The sequence below is a fragment of the Rhinopithecus bieti genome, unplaced genomic scaffold (genome assembly GCF_001698545.2).
Source record: "Rhinopithecus bieti isolate Rb0 unplaced genomic scaffold, ASM169854v2 scaffold_6536, whole genome shotgun sequence".
NCBI classification, from domain to species: Eukaryota; Metazoa; Chordata; class Mammalia; order Primates; family Cercopithecidae; genus Rhinopithecus; species Rhinopithecus bieti.
The window spans coordinates 1,864,593-1,881,292 of NW_016805524.1; the positions used below are offsets into that span (position 1 = coordinate 1,864,593).

General features: G+C 39.7%; 1 pseudogene; it reads left to right on the forward strand.

Moving 5' to 3' along the window:
- Nucleotides 1–261: 261 nt before the first annotated feature.
- Nucleotides 262–16,700, forward strand: part of LOC108530064 (60S ribosomal protein L13 pseudogene) — a 51,208-nt pseudogene continuing 34,769 nt past the window's right edge.

Consider the following 16,700-nt stretch of genomic DNA (forward strand, 5'->3'; position numbering starts at 1 on the left):
CTCATCCGAGCACATGGGAAGAGACTGTGAGTGTTTTCCTGGCACTGACAAACACCAACTCTGGCCTGTAGAAGACCTGGATGGGTAAAGTGTGGGGAGGGTCGCTGGGTTACTGGGACATGCCCAGCACTTCCCTCACTGGGATGGGGAGGGACTGCTTCCTCCTCACGGGGAGCTGAGCCAGGACCTTTCAGGCATCACTGCAGGCATGAGTTTTGAGGACAGAGTTTCACACAAATCTGCCACACAGGAGAAGGGGTGATGAATCCCCAGTGGCTGGATGTGCTCACAAAGGCCTACAGCTCAGGAATGCCCGCAGCAGGGCACCTGAGAAAAGAGGACCCCAGACAGGGTGCCCTTTCCTCCTACTGCCCAGCAGGGTGGGCCCATGCTGAGTGCAGCGGCTGCTGCACCTGCAGACTGCCACAACCTGTGCGCCCGACCCAGGAGTTTTGATTGTTTCACTGGCCATGCCTTAGTTACTAATATAAGTCAGTTCTTGCCATTGAAAGTGACTTTTTATGGCCTACAACTGTCTTTGCAAGCGATAGGACCTGCCTGAAATTATATCCTCAGGAAGGAAAAGATGCAGCCCACAGAGTAGGTTGGGAGGGACAATGAAACTAAAGTGGCTTTGATCCCACCCTGTCAAACCCAATTCACTCAGTACAAAGGTTACAGGCAAGAATTGGAAGAAGAAAAAAGCAAAACAAAGGCGATGGCAAGTACTGTCACCAATACAGCTATGTACTGCCTTTATTCCAGACACTGTGCCAAGGCATGGACTACACAGGAATGAATAAGACAGGCACGATCCCTGCTCTCATGAAGCTTAAAGAATGGTGTAAAAGAAAAGTGACCGTGTATAAAAATATTAAGACAACTTATAAGTGCCATCGCAGGAAAAGGCGGAGTGCTTATGAGAGAGCAGGAAGAACAGGACGTCAGGCCATTCTGGGAAAGTGGCATGTAAACAGAGAAGGCCTGGGTAAACACAACTTGGACAGGTGAAGAAGGGAGGCATTATTATCCACCCATGATAAAAGTGTGATTGGGCGGAGTAAGCAGGCAGACAGGATCTCCCGGACAAAGCTCAGAGCCAGGCCTGGGACTTCAGTTGGCACTCTTTCCCTGATGGCAGGGCATCTCCAGATCCTCCTCATCTCACAGTTTCTTTCCATCATGAGCATGCCCTACAGGCCTTTACTGTGCCGGATCTAGTGAAGAAAAAGTATTGATATGGTTTGGCCGAGTCCCCACCCAAATCTCATCTTGAATTGTAGCTCCCATAATTCCCACATGTTGTGGGAGGGACGAAGGGGGAGATAATTGAATCGTGGGGGAGGTTTCCCCCATACTGTTCTCATGGTGGTGAAAAAGTCTCACGAGATCTAATGGTTCTATAAAGGGCAGTTTCCCTGCACACAAGACATGCCATTCCTACTTCTCACCTTCTGCCATGTAGTGAGGCCTCCCCAGCCATGTGGAATTGTGAGTCCATTAAACCTCTTTTTCTTTACAAATTACCCAGTCTCAGGTATGTCTTTATCAGCAGTGTGAAAATGAACTAATACAAGTATATTTATCTTTTCCTCTCTCGTATTTTCTCAGCAGTTCTTTCTCCTGGTAAGACAATGATGAAACCAAAATTCCTTCGGACATTCCCAGCAATGCTTGTAAATCTAGTGGGTAAAGTGTCTGCTTATTTTCCAGCACATGTAACTGGCGTTCCTTCATTCTGCCTCCCCACGTGTATTAAGCAGTATTGAGTGAGACCTTGAAGCTTGGCAAAAGAGATAAGAGGATACATAAATAGTTCTATAGGAGTGGGCAGGAGGAACTTGTATCTCAGCTGGGAGTCAAAGAGGAGTGGCAACTGGCTTCCAGGGACAAATACTGATTGCAAATTGTCTAGCTCTGACTTGAGTCAGAACAAATGACAACATGGAATTAATGAAAGAGGATCTGCTCCTCAACCCTCCAACAATCTGGGTGATGGGCTTCCACTTTGAAACTAATGCACAGCCCATCATCTTTTAGGCCAGTGCTTAAACTATAGTCAGGAGACCAGTTCCTGCTCTATTCTACGAACTGTAGAAATTCTGCAATGAGATAAGTACAGAACAAAATAAGCAATTACAACTTTTTTTTTTTTTTTTTTTATTTTTTTTTTTTTTTATTGTTTGAGACGGAGTCTTCGCTCTGGCCACCAGGCTGGATGTGCAGTGGGCCGGCTCTCAGCTCCTGCAAGCTCCGCCTCCCGGGTTCACGCCATTCTCCTGTCTCAGCCTCCCGAGTAGCTGGACTACAGGCGCCCGCCTCGTCGCCCGGCTAGTTTTTTGTATTTTTTAGTAGAGACGGGTTTCACTTGTATTAAGGCCAGATGGTCTCGATCTCCTGACCTCGTGATCCACCGTCTCGGCCTCCCAAGTGCTGGGATTACAGGCTTGAGCAGCCGCGCCTGGCCTGCTACAACTTTTATGGCAATTGGACAGAGTAAGTTTTGTCTCTTGAATCTAGTAAAAGAATTGAGCTTGTGTTTATATGCCATTACTTTTATTTCATTTTTTAGTAGTTTATTTTATTGTATTTTTAAAAATATGGATCAATGATGGACTGAAGACAAAATAGTCCCTCCCCACAGGTGGTCTGTGATGCACCGTTCTGAGCCACTAAGTGGGCTTGGAAGCACATCACTCACAAGCACAGTGGCTAAACCCGACAGTTTCCTGAGAAGCCTAGGAATACTCCCAAACAGACAGAAGGGAGTTTGGTGCCACCCAGCAGCGTTGCTCATGCAAAACACAGAGTTCTCTGTCTGTCTCTGTCGCCCAGGCTGAAGTGCAATGGCACTGCAACCTCGCCTCCTGGGCTCAAGTCAACCTCCCACCTCAGCCTCCCAAGTAGCTGGGACTATAGGCACATGCCACCCCACCTGGCTAACCTTTTTTTTTTTTTTTTTTTTTTTTTTTTTTTTTTGATAGATAGGGTTTTGCCATGTTGCCTAGAATGGTCTTGAACTCATGAGCTCAAGTGATCTGCCCGCCTTGGTCTCCCAAAGTGCTGGAATTATAGTCATGAGCCACATCATGCCTGGCCAGAGACACAGAGTTCTTGAGCAGATTCTTGAGTAGTGCTTTCGATTTCTGTGAGCAGGAAGCACAGAAAAGGAGGCTGTGGAAAGCAGAGTATACTCCCCTGGAAAGTCAGGCAATAAACCCTTGTTCCAGAGTGGAGACTTGCTTTCACATGAAATCCATAAAGCGGTAAGCTGGCCAAACGGACGGCCTGAGTGCTACCTATGATGTCTTCACAGCCATGTGCCATGCCTGCTTCTTCTAACTTTAAGGGAGATAAAGAATCCTGAGCTTACATAGACACAAATCATGTGGCATAAATCTCCAAATGGCCATCTCTCATTAAATAATATCAGGGGCAGGTGCAGTGAATCACACCTGTAATCCCAGCATTTTGGGAGGCCAAGGCAGGAGGATTGCTTGAGCCCAGGAGTTTAAGACAAGCCTGGGCACACAGCGAGACTTCATCCTACAAAAAAATTTAATAACTAGCCAGGCATGGTGGGACACCCCTGTAGTCCCAGCTACTCGAGAGGCTGAGGCAGGAGAATCACTTGAGCCTGGGAGGTCGAGGCTGCCATGAGCTCTGATTATGCCACTGCACTCCAGCCTGGCAACAGAGTGAGACCCTGTCTCAAAAATAAAATAAAATAAAATAAAAGCAGGGATTTTTGGTAAGGAGCCAACCCTCCAAAGTTACCACATTTATCTGCTTGGGTACTCCTACAGTGACTAAGAGATGGCAGGTCTGCTGTTGGCCTGATTTTTCCAGAGAGATGCCACAGCATCCCCAGGTAGAATACTTCATCGCAACACACACGCTTCCCAAGGTCTGAGGGCATACTCAGTGAGCCCGCCCTTCCACACTCTGACTGAAACTGATGTGTCCTTAGTGTCCTTAGTGGACATTGTCATGTTTCCATTATTTGTATTCTCAGCTGTTCTCATATGTCTTTAGTTAGTGTCTTCCTTAGACTAAATTAGTTGGATTTTTGCAGTCAGAAAAAAATACTTCCTGTATCTTTTCTTATTTTTCTACATGTCTGTTACATCCTGTACCCAGTGGGTTTTCAGTAAATGTTGACTACTCAAATTAATAAAATGATGTAAAGCAAACAGCATGCTCCTTTTTATTTTGCACTTTTGAAGTGCATTTATTTTCCTTGTTGATTTATTCTTTTGTTCAAGGATCCATGAATTTGATTTAAACCTTTAGATATTAAAGACCACAGAAAAATAATACAAAATATAGTTGATTTGAATCTCCTGTGCTCTGATATTATGCCCACCCATAGATCTTGGCACATACATGTCAATAGGTAATTAGCTCAGGCGAAATCCAAGCTACTCACCCATTTGAGGAAGCCTCAGTTGATTAGATTTCTTTATGGGGAATTAAGAAACTAAGACCTGAAGCACTTGTTCTTTTACATTCTCTTTTCTTTCTTTCCTTTTTTCCTTGAATTTCTTGAAAAATATCCAGAAAGTCTCAGTTGGAAACTAAATGTATTCTTTCTTGTAGCAGCAAAACTCAGCCATATTTCTCTAGCAAGCCCTTCTCCCCAGCTATGAATCTGGAGGGAAAAAGAGGGGGATGACCAGGTCAAAGGAGAGAGAGTGGAAGAGAGAAAAGTGCAGACTGTGGGAGCAAACTGCATGCACTCATGATCCCTTTGTCTCCATGCACTCATGCACTCATGATCCCTTTGTCTCCTTCTCTCCTGCCTCCACCCATCCCACCTCAATCTTTGCTTAGCCAAACTCACTTCCCTTCTCATAGAGAAAAGAAGGAAACTTGTTTGATTGAGGGTTGATTAGGTTAGGTGCTGAATTTAGGGTCCCATTTTTAGCAATGTTACCCCATTGCCACTGTTAGTGTCCCTACAAACTTAGCAAGTGGAGTCCAACGGTTCCTTGGAGAAAGACCCAGAACTCTTCGAATGCAGCGTCTCAGTCTTCCCAGGTGTATTAGTCTGTTTTGTGTTGCCATAAAAAAGCACCTGAGACGGGGTAATTTTTAAAGAAAGAGGTATATTTGGCTCACGCTTCTGCAGGCTGTACAACGTGGTGCTGGTACGTGCTCAGCTTCTGGCGAGGGCCTCCAGAAGCTTTTACTCCTGTTGGAAGGCAAGGGGAGCCGGTGTGTCACATGGCATGAAAGGGGGCAAGAGAGAAAAATGAGGAGGTGCCACGTTCTTTTTAACAACTAACCCTTTTGGAAACTAAGAGTAAGAACTCACTCAGTCCCATGAGAAAGGCACCAAGGCTTTCATGAAGGATCGTTCCCCCATGACAAACACCTGCCTCCGGGCCCCTCCTCAATACTGGGGATCAAATTTCAACATGAGATTTGGAGGGGACAAATATACAAAGTATCTCACCTGGTAAGATTGCACCTGCACTAACTAAATCCTTTGAGAATTACAGTTGTGTTTTAGAATCTTGTTATAACTTGTTCCAGAAAGGATAACTTACATATTTGGTGATGCTCTCGCAATGCCGGTTGCCAACATTACTGTTCATATCATGAGTGAGCACAAGCCATAGTAGAAAAGGTAAAGTGAGGGAAGGGAACCATAAAAGAGACATCCAAATAAGCAGAACACAAATCTCCAGAATTGTGCCCTTTCTCAAATGGCCTTATGAATACTGAGAACTGGGCAATAGGGAAGAAAAAACAACAACAACGAAGAAGAAATGAACTTTGCCTATTCCTTCCTATTGCCTTTGTTTGGTTTTCTAAGAAATGTGTTTTGTAGCACAATTGTAGTATATCTGCTATCAGCAGAAGCTTGTAGAATACTTCCTTCATTAGTGCGCAGAATTTGATTCAACAATTCATCTTGAAATCAGAACTTAATTATCTGTTGTGGAATGGCATAGGTTGTATAGGAATTTCTCTTAGTAATCAGAGAAAGGATTATGATTTTTTTTAAATCAAAAAATAGAAAGGTGATAGAAAAACCAAGAGAAAGACAGCTAGAAAAAAATGAACACGCAACTCTAATTTCTGCTAAAGTGGGACCCAGTTGCTTGCACAATATCATGTTTCTCATTAATAGGTGTATGTGAGGGTGCAGGAATGTCTAGGCGAGATACATGATGCTTTCCCAAGTCTTTCAGAAACTTTCTTCATTTGCCTCCCAGAACAACCCCTCCTTCTATCTGACTATTTGCAGCAAGAAGTAGAGAATGAAGGGTGCCCAACAACATAGACCATGATTGGTCTAGATTGCACCTTAGCATTAAACTTTGCCCTTAATGTCAGGAGCAAACATCTGTCTTCTTTCTAGGAAAAGGCCACAGCTCTCTAACATCTTCCTGGCCAAGGACTTGTGCTCCACCTCATTCACAATTGGGGATTTGGAAGCAGATCTAGAATGGAAGAGGTTGCTAACACTGAAAAGTAACCGTCTGTCTACTTTAATGATTGTGAGGCCAGTGAGGATTGAGGGTTACTGAAAAACACATTGAAGAAAGTAACAGCTGAACAGATGCTCACAGTTGACAAATAAATGATACAGAATGATAAAGGAATGAAAAGAGAACCTTCCCACTCTTCCCCCCAAGTCCCCTTCACATTGAAAACCACTGTACCCCATTCTGTTTCCTTCCCAAAGCTATTCTCTGCTTGTATAGACACATCCATACTATATGCAGATGCTTTTTTGCCGTGGGGTTGGGGTGTGCGTGGGGTTGGGGTTGTTACCAAAACTTGGATCATATCTACAACTTGCTTTTTTCACTTAATAATAAATTGTGGACATCTTTTTAGGTCAGTATAGAGAGAGCTACCATATTTTCATATTAGATGCTTGGCTTTCCATTAATGGATATTCCACCAAAATCATAATTTAAATCATTTCCATTATTTGCATTCTTACAAATAATGCTGCAATGCGTATGTGTGTGTATATATGTATATATTCATACATTTTTATATATTTGAAGAGAGCCCAAGAAATGGGACTGCTGGTTCGTATAGTATGCAGTTATATTTCCACATCGCTGTATTATTCTAATTACCAATACTTGCCCTTTTCTCCCTCACCTGCATCAGTGAGACATTATGTATCTTTTGAATATTTGCCAACAGATGAAAATTTACCTTTTTTCATTTGTATTTATTAAATTACTAGCTTAAGTAATATATGTTTATAGATCTGTTATGAACTGAATTTTGTATTCCTCCCACCTCCCACCCCCACCGCCAATTCATATACTGAAATCCTAAACCCCAATGGTATTTGGAGGTGGGGTCTTTGGAAGATAATTAGATAATAATGAGGGTGGAGCCCTAATGAATGGGATTAGTGCCCTTATAAAAAGACACAAACGAGCTTGCTATTTCTTTCTCTGTTCTCCACAGTGTAAGGATGTAATCAGAAGGTGCCATCTGCAATACAAGCAGTAGACCTGCACCAGACACCAGATTTGTTGGGTCCTCAATCTTGGACTTCCCATTCTAGAGAACTGTGAGAAATAAATGTTGTTTAAGCCTCTCAGTCTACAGTAATTTGTTATAGCAAACTGAATTAAGCCAAGGTCCCTTGAATTTCTTCTTAGTTTTAAGTTCATTTATATCCCTTGCTCATTTTATTGTCTTTTCTTATTAATTTGTTAGAGCTAGTGATATTTTAGAGTTGTTCATTTTTGCCTATAATATTTGTAATAAATAATGTCTCCCAGTCTGTTGCTGGCTTTTGTACTTTGTACAAAATATGTTCGTACCTTTTTCTTTTGTTGAGGAAAAGGTTTTAAATTTGTGAGTCAGATCTGGCAATCATTTCTTAATGGTTCCCAAGTCTTATGTGTGTCTTAGGAAGATCTATCTTGCCTCCTAAATATGCTCTTCTTTATTTTCTTTCTTTTAAATATACACTTAATGTGTTTTAAAATGTAAAATAATGCACAAGTTTATACTAAAATGGTTCAAATAACACAGATGAATAAACAGTAAAAAATATTTTCACTATATACTCTTCCTAGTCTATTTCGCTTTTTTCCCAGGAGATAACCTCCATTGGTATGGAAGACATTTTTGCCTTATCACATGGATTCATACTTTATCTCATTTTCCAAAAGGGTTTAAGACTGTTTTGTTTTATTTTATTTTTTTTTAAACGGAGTCTTGCTCTGTCACCCAGGCTGGAGTGTAGTGGCGCGATCTCAGCTCACTGCAAGCTCCACCTCCCGGGTTCATGCTATTCTCCTGCCTCAGCCTCCCGAGTAGCTGAGACTACAGGTGCAGACCACCATGCCCGGCTAATTTTTGGTATTTTTTAGTAGAGACGGGGTATCTCCGTGTTAGCCAGGATGGTCTCGATCTTCTGACTTTATGATCCACGTGCCTTGGCCTCCCAGAGTTGCTGGAATTACAGGCGTGAGCCACTGCGCCCGGCCTAAGACTGTTTTCAAAGATATTAACAACATAGAAAAAAATATATTGTAAATTTCCTAGGAGTTAATGTGATAAAAGGGGAAATTATCCATGCTCATGAGATAAAAACAAACCACATGCTCATGAAAAGCATGATTTCTGATTCTGAGAACTGAAAATGATGTCTTATTGGGAGGACTTGGTAATGCAATGAACAAGATCCTCATAGTAATCAGAACCAATATTTCATTTAGCTTTTCTTACAATAGCATTTAAAGTCAATGGTGTCATTCCATTTAATCAATTTAATATGAGTCAGTATCAATACCTACATGTTACCCCCTCTCTGATAGGCTAAATTTTGAGTGATGGATTTATAACACAACATTAACTTTATGAAGACAGGAATCGGGGAAGGGAGCAAAAGTAAAAGTACTGCAATCTTTACCTTTCATGAAAAGTGAGTTAAAGTAATTGTGTTTACTGTGATTTTGATAATTAAACAGACTTATGAAAATGGTTGCAAATCACTTTATAGTAACCATTAGTAAAACTAAAACCAGATTTTCTACCCTCCGAATTATTGCAAAAGGCAAGTGAAAACAAAGTTCTGTATACTGAAAAGAGAAATGAATTTTAAAACAGCAAAGGAACCAAAACAAAACCACAAAATCACATGACAGTGGTCAAAACAATTATGACAATTTAAAACTCTTATTAAAAGGCAAGATTTGTGAGAATGCAAATTGGTACAATCACTTTGTAAAGTTGTTTAACAGTATCTTCTAAAACTAAAAATATGCATATTCTGTGACCTAGTAATTCCACCCCAAGGTATATTCTGAACAAAAATGCATATATAAGCTAGCCAAAATGCACGCAATGAATGTTCATGGCAGCCCCATTTGAGATAGTCCTAAACTAGACAATACCTAAAAGAGCATCAATAATAAGTAGAATATTATTCAGCAATAACAATGAGCAAACTATAGCTACATCCACCTGTGTGGATGAATCTTTCAAGTATAATGCTGCACATAAGAACATATACACTAAGGCATATGAATGAATCCATTCATCTAAAATTAAAAATCACTTAAAATTAATCTGTGCTCTTACAAGTGGCTACTCTTGTAAAGGCTAGTGACTGGAAGGAAGTAAGAGAAGAGTTTCCAGGATATTCTTGATTCGAATGATGGCTCACAGCTTTGTTCACTTTGTGAAAAATCATTCAACTGGACACTTATATCTGTACTTTCCTGGATGTATATTATTTTAATAAAAATACATTTTAAAACAACTTCAGTGACTTTCTGTGTACAAGAGAACACAATTTGCACAAAATGAAAAAAAAACTAAAAGTAAAAAAATTAGAAAATATATTGGCTTTTTTAATTTTTGAGACAGAGTCTCACTCTGTCACTCAGGCTGGAGTGCAGTGGCAAAATCATGGCTCACTGCAGCTTTAACCTCCTGGGCTCAGGTGATCCTCTTACCTCAGCTTCTTAAGCAGCTGAGACAACAGGTGTTCATGACCACGCCTGGATAATTTTTGTATTTTTTGTAGAGATGGGGCTTCACCACATTCCCCAGACTGGTCTCAAACTCCTGGGCTCAAGCATTCTGCCCACCTCTGCCTCCCAAAGTGCTGGCATTATAGTCATGAACCACCACACCCAGCCCCAAGTGCTTTTCTTATATTATTTTGTTTACTTTTCCAACAATTTGCTTTATATAATAAGGTACAAATTATTTATATTTCTAATAGGTACAATCAATAGATAATTCATAATAGTATTAAGCATTTATTCATCAAATGATACAGTACCAAAGATACATAAAGCAATAACTTTGGAGATAAAAATAAGGATTTACAGAAATGCAATTGATATGTAACATAATAACAGCCCCTTCACAAGCTCTGTACCAAATACACTAGACAAAGATAAGGAAGGTCAAGGAAATTTGAGCCATATACTTTCTTTACATGTGTCCAAAGAACCTCTTTTTGAAAAATAATCAGTTATTAGAGCAAAGAAAATCTAAAAGAAATAAATCAAAACAGCAGTAATTGAAAAGGCCACATTATCTGATTAAAGAGAATAAAATTAAAAATTCATAAAACACATTTAATTTACAACAACAGTTTTAGCCTGTTTTCATTCTCACATTGCTATACAGCACTACTGGAGAGTGAGTAATTTATTTAAAAAAAAGAAAAGGTTTATTTGACTCACAGTTCCATAGGCTGTACAGGAAGCATGGCTGGGGAGGCCTCAGGAAACTTACAATCATGGCAGAAGGCTAAGGAAAAGCAGGCACATCTTACATAGCCAGAGAAGGGGGATTAGAGTGAAGAGGGAAGTGCTACACACTTTTAAACAAGCACACTTCATGAGAACTCACTCATTATCTCAAGAACAGCAAGGGAAAAGTCTGCCCCTATGATCCAATCACCTCCCACCAGGGCCCTCCTCCAACACTGGGGATTACAATTTGACAAGAGATTTAGCTGAGGACACATATCCAAACCATATTATTCCACCCCTGGGACCTCCAAAATTTCATGTCCTTCTCACATTTCAAAATACAATCATCCCTTCCCAACAGTCCCCCAAAGTCTTAACTCATTTCAGCATTAACTGAAATGTATCATCTGAGATAAGGTATGCCTCTTCCACCCATGAGCCTGTAAAATCAAAACCAGTCAGTTACTTCCAAGATACAATGGGGATACAGGCAATGGCTAAATATGACCATTCCAAAATGGAGAAATCAGCCAAAACAAAGAGACTACAGGTCCCATGCAAGTCCAAAACCCAGCAGGGCAGTCATTTAATCTTAAAGCTCCAAAAAAATCTTCTTTGACTCCGTGTCTCACATCCAGGCAACACTGATGCAAGGGGTGGGCTCCCAAGACCTTGAGCTTTTCCACCCCTGTGTCTCTGCAATGTACAGCCCCCTTGGCTGCTTTCATGGGCTGGCATTGAGTGCCTGCAGCTTTTCCAAGTGCATGGTGCAAGCTGTCGGTGGATCTACCATTCTAGGGTCTGGAGGATGGTTGCCCTCTTCTCACAGCTCCAATAAGCAGTGCCTCAGTGTGGACTCTGTGTGGGGGCTCCAACCCTACATTTCCCCTCTGAACTGCCCTAGTAGAGGGTCTCCATGAGGGGTCTGGTCCTACAGCAGACTTCTGCCTGGACATGCAGGTATCTCCATACATCCTCTGAAATCTAGGCAGAGGCTCCCAAGCCTCAACTCTTGCACTCTGTGCACCCTCAGGCTTAACATCACATGGAAGCCACCAAGGCTTATGGCTTGTACCCCTGGAGCAGCTGCCTGAGACATATCTGGGGCCCTGTTAGCCACAGCTAGAGCAGGAGCAGCTGGGACACAAGTAGCAGTGTCCTGAGGTTGCAAAGGGCAGCAGGGCCCTGGGTCTCGCCTACAAAACCATTCTTCCCTCCTAGGCTTCCAGGCATGTGATGAAAGGAGCTGCCATGAAGGTTTCTGAAGTGTCTTCAAGGCATTTGCCCCAATGTCTTGGTTACTAACATTCCACTCTTCTTTACTTATGCAAATGTCTGCAGGAAGCTTGAATTCCTCCCCAGAAAATGGGTTTGTGTTTTCTACCACATGGTCAAGCTGCAAATTTTCCAAACTGTTATGCTCTGCTTTCTTTTTAAATATAAATATAAGTTTCAGTTTCAGATTATTTCTTTGTTCATGCATAACAAAAGTGAGCTTGGCTCCAGTTCTCAATAAGTTTCTCATCCCCATCTGAGACCTCCTCAAGCTGGATTTCACTGTCTATATCACTATCAGCATTTTGGTCACAACAATGAACAAGTCTCTAGGAAGTTCCAAACTTTCCTTCATTTTCCTGTATTCTTCTGAGCTCTTCAAACCCTTTCAATCTCTGTCCATTATCCAGTTCCAAAGTTGCTTCCACATTTTCAGGTGTCTTTATAGCAATACCCTACTTCTCGATACCAATATTCTGTTTCGGTCATCTCTCACATTGCTATAAAGAACTACCTAAGACTGGGTAATTTATGAAGAAAAGAGGTTTAATTGACTCACAGTTCCATAAGCTGTACAGGAAGCATGGCTTGGCAGGCCTCAGGAAACTCACAGTCATGGCAGAAGGCTAAGGGGAAGCAGGCACATCTTATGTGGTCAGAGAAAGAGAACTAGAGTGAAGGGGAAAGTGCTACACACTTTTAAATAACCAGACCTCATGACAACTCACTCACTATCACAAGAACGGCAAGGGAGAAGTCTGCCCTCATGATCCAATCCTCCAACATTAGTGGTTACAATTCGACATGAGACTTGGGTGGGGACACAAATTGAAACTGTATTAAACACTAATGAAAATTCACATTAGAAAAAAATTAATCCTTTCCTAGCCTAAAAATAAAATTCCATAAAGCTATACTTAGAGGTGAACTTCTGGGCTTAAATGCTTTTATGATCAAGAAAAGAAGATACACTAATAAAATCACTACTTATAAAATTAAGATGTAAACATTAATAACTTTCCTTTAAATCACTATTAAACTGTTAAAAGTAAAATGGAGAAAAGATCCCATTTATAAGAGTAAAACAATAAAAATAGAACCATATATTTTAAAATGTGCAGGGACTATACAAAGGAATTCTGAAATCATACGAGGACATTAAAATGTGAATATTCAGTTAATAGGATTGTTTTAAAAATGTGAATATATTGAGAGACGTATCATGCTTCTGAATGTAAAAACTGTAAAATGGTCAATTCATCCCAAGTTAATTTCTGGATTTCATGTAAGTCTAGTCACATTGCTAATTAAAATTTTTAAATTGATAAGGTAACAAAACATTTGTCTTTAAGTATAAACTATGAAGACTATTTTTAAAAAATTAGAAAACTAGCAGTAATAAGGAAAGCGACAACCAGCAACTAAACATATCAGAGATTTCTACTTCCAGTAAGAGAGAATAATGGCAGACTAAGTGTCTCAGATAAACACTCTCCTGAAGGCAACTAGACAAACTAAACAAAATGTAATGATCCTCTGCTCTAAGATAGAGGACAGCTAACAAGAAAGTGAAGAATTCTTGGGCCATGATCCAGGGAAGTACAGTGGCCCAGGGAGGTAAACCAGGATAGTGTTGGTCATTCCAAAGAGGCCGCTGAGGGACTAGGAGGCTGATCTGTGCTTTCACAGTCTCTTGGGGCAGAGAAAACAGGAAAAGGAATTTAAGGTCCACTAAAGTGAACTCCAGTAAAGCCTCTTACTTTAGGTTGAGATTCTCAAGAGTTGCTTCTAAGGATTGTTGTTTTTTTTTTTTTTTTTTAGAGACAGACAGGGTCTTGCTCTGTTGTTTAGGCTGGAGTTCACTGCATAGCTCACTGCAGACTTGAACTCTTATCCTCAAATGATCCTCCCATCTCAGCCTCTTTTAGTACTAGGATTACAAGTGTGAGCCATTTTGTCTGAACTCAAGGAGAATTAAGAAACTGAAATACATGGGGCATACGTGGGAACTACAGTTTAATTTCTAATCATCTGAGTTCCTCAGTTTGCTTGGTGCATGTGTCCCCAGGCACTACAAATGTAAATCCTCTCAGAAGGAAGAAATCGTTACCCAAGTTCTCTCAGTTATTTCTATAAACAATTTTGCAAGTATGTCTGGCACATAATAGAAAATAGCCATGCACATGAGGAGGTAAGACAATATGAATACAACACAGCACAAACAAGGGAAAACATAAACATGTCCAGGAGCGGCAGCTCACGCCTGTAATCCCAGAGTTTGGGAGGCCGTGGTGGGCGGATGGCTTGAGGTCAGGAGTTCAAGAACCACCTGGCCAACATGTGAAACCCCATCTCTATTGAAAATACAGAAATTAGCAGGCATGGTGGTGCATACCTGTAATTCCAGCTACCCAGAAGGCTGAGGCACAAGAATTGCTTGAACCTGGGAGGCAGCAGTTGCAGTGAGATGGTGCCACTGCACTACAACCTAAGTGAGAGAGTGAGACTGTCTCAAAAAAAAAAAGAAAAATATTGACAGATCCATGAAGTTTTTAAATATTAGAGTTTCTAGTACAGACTTTAAAATAACCATGTGTACTTTCTTCAGAAAGATAAAAGGTTGAGAATTTTGGCAGAGATTTTAAAAAATGGAATTTAGAACTGAAAAACTCAATGACTGAAATTAAGGAGTCAATAGATTGAGTTTAACAGCAGATTAAAACAACTGAAGAGAAATTAGTGTCCTGGAAGATAGACTACAAGAAATTTCTAGAATGAGGTAGAAAGAGACAAGAAGATGGAAAACAAAGATGAGAAGGTAAGAGACACAGAGAATTCAGTAAGGACTAGCTTAACTGTAAAGTCCCAAAAGGAAAGAATAGGGAAAAGGGAGACAAACAATATTTCAATAGATAATTTCGTTAGAAATCATTTAATATACATGAATTACACATTTAAGGACCTCTGAAAGTTCCAAACAGAATAGAAAAAAAGAAAAGGAAGGAAGGAAGGAAGGAAGGAAGGAAGGAAGGAAGGAAGGAAGAGATCTATGTTTAGGCATATCACAGTGAAAACAAGATAAATAAAACTTTAAAAGAAGAAAAGAGAGATTGTCTTAAAATAAACCCCCCAGAAAGACAATTTAAATTCAAAGGAGCTACATTAAACTGACACTTGATTTCTCAGCAGAAATCATGGAAGTCAAAATATACTGGAATAATATCTTTAAGATTCTAAAAACACCAATCAACAAACTAACCATTTCAACCTAGAATTTCATATCCAACAAAAATATCCTTCAAGAATAAAGGTGAAACAAAGCATTTTTAAACAAGTCAAAATAGAAATTTGTATTACTAGAAATCCTGAAGCTTGTTTTGGGGCAACTAGGAAACAACTACAAAGAAAATGCAAGGTTGGAAATGCAGAAAAGGATGAAGCCCAATGAAGACAGTAGCTATGTGGGTAAACCTAAGTGAACATTTATGATATAAAACAATGATAGTAACATTGGTATTTAAAATACAGGGAGAAAATACCTGACAACAATGACATAAAGGTTAGGCGAAGATTAATAGAAATATTGTAAGGTGCTTGCACTCCCTGGAAAGAGGCAAAGACACCAATTCGTATTAGACTTTGTAAAGTCAAAAACGCAGGCTATACTCATTAGGGTAATTACCTAGAGACCTAGGGTATCACCAAAAGAATAATTAACAGGCATACAATTTCTGAGCTAATGGAGGGAGGAAATGAAATAGTGAAAAATCTTATCAATCTGAAAAAGGGCAAGAAAGGAATATAACATGGAGCAGGCAGAAAAAAGAGAGTGCATTTAATAAGAAGGTATAATTACACCCCCAAATATCACTAGTTAATGAAATGTAAATGGGCAAAAGGCTAAGGCAAAGATTGTCAGACTGGATAGACAAGCGTATTTTTTTCTTTATATAATTTGATGTTACATTATTAGGTAAAGATAGATACACGCACATAAGCACATGCTCAACTTTCTGTGTTTACAACATAAAAATACAAAAACATAAAGTGAAAAGATGGAAAAGGCCAAAAACTGGTTCTCTGAAAATACTGGTATCTCCCTAGTGAGAATAATTTTTGAAAGAGAGAGGAGGCACAGATTACCAGTGTTAAGAATGAGAAAGGGAACATCACTACAGATCATTCAGATATTGAAAAGACAAGAGAAGGATATTATGGACAATTTTATGTCAATGCATTTGAAAATTTTGATGAAATGAACAAAGTCTTATAACAATAAATTTTATAAAATTGAGCACAGAAACAGACAATAAAGGACTCTTGATTTATGACAAAGGTGACACACAGAGAAATGGGAAAAGGATGATCTCTTCAATAAATAGAGCTGAGGCAATTTCCAAATACAAAAAACAATTAACAAACTTGATTAGTACCTCAAACCAAAAAGAAAAATAAATTCCAAAATATTTATAGATATAAATGTGAATGCCGACAAAATAAACCTAGAAGATAATATTGACTATCCTCATAACCTCAAGGTAGGAAAAGATTTCTTAAATATATATAGAAATATACTTTAAAATGTAATATGTTTATATAGGATATATAACATATATTGTAATATACAAATTTATATTTAAATATATTTTCTTAAAATATATTTTAAAATACATTTCTTAAATAAATGTGAGATTTTAAGAACAATGTTAACCATAGAGG